Source organism: Capsicum annuum, chromosome 2 (assembly GCF_002878395.1).
Source record: "Capsicum annuum cultivar UCD-10X-F1 chromosome 2, UCD10Xv1.1, whole genome shotgun sequence".
Classification (NCBI taxonomy): Eukaryota; Viridiplantae; Streptophyta; class Magnoliopsida; order Solanales; family Solanaceae; genus Capsicum; species Capsicum annuum.
In genome coordinates this window covers 139,562,146-139,562,869 of record NC_061112.1, presented here as the reverse complement: position 1 = coordinate 139,562,869, position 724 = coordinate 139,562,146, and positions in this window count along the sequence as shown.

Below are 724 nucleotides of genomic sequence, written 5' to 3'. Positions count from 1 at the left end.
CAGATCATTATGGATGACGACGACGCAGAGAAGACGTCTTTTATCACACCATGGGGGACTTATTATTATCGAGTGATGTCGTTTGGTTTGAAGAATGCTGGAACAACATACATAAGAGCCATGACCACTATGTTTCATGATATGATGCATAAGGAGATTGAGGTCTACGTGGATGATGTGATCATTAAGTTAAAAAGTCAGGCCAACCGTATTAAAGATTTAAGAAAGTTCTTTGAAAGGCTTCGCAGGTATAATCTCAAACTCAACCCGGTAAAATATGTATTTGGAGTTCCGTCTGGAAAGCTGTTGGGGTTTGTAGTGAGCCGTCGGGGAATTGAATTGGATCCCTCAAAAATCAAAGCCATTCAGGATTTGCCCCCGCCCAAGAATAGAACGAAGGTGATGAGTTTGCTTGGTAGACTGAACTACATTAGTAGGTTTATTGCTCAACTCACAACCACTTGTGAGCCCATATTCAAGTTATTGAAAAAGTGTGCTACGGTAAAATGGACTGAAAAATATCAAGAAGCGTTCAATCGAATCAAAAGATATTTGTCAAATCCGCCCGTGCTGGTACCCCCAGAGCCTGGTAGGCCTTTGATCTTATATTTATCAGTCATGGACAATTCTTTCGGTTGTGTCCTGGGTCAACATGATGTCACAGGCAAAAAGGAGCAGGCTATTTATTATCTTAGCAAGAAGTTCACCGCATAGGAGGCCAGGT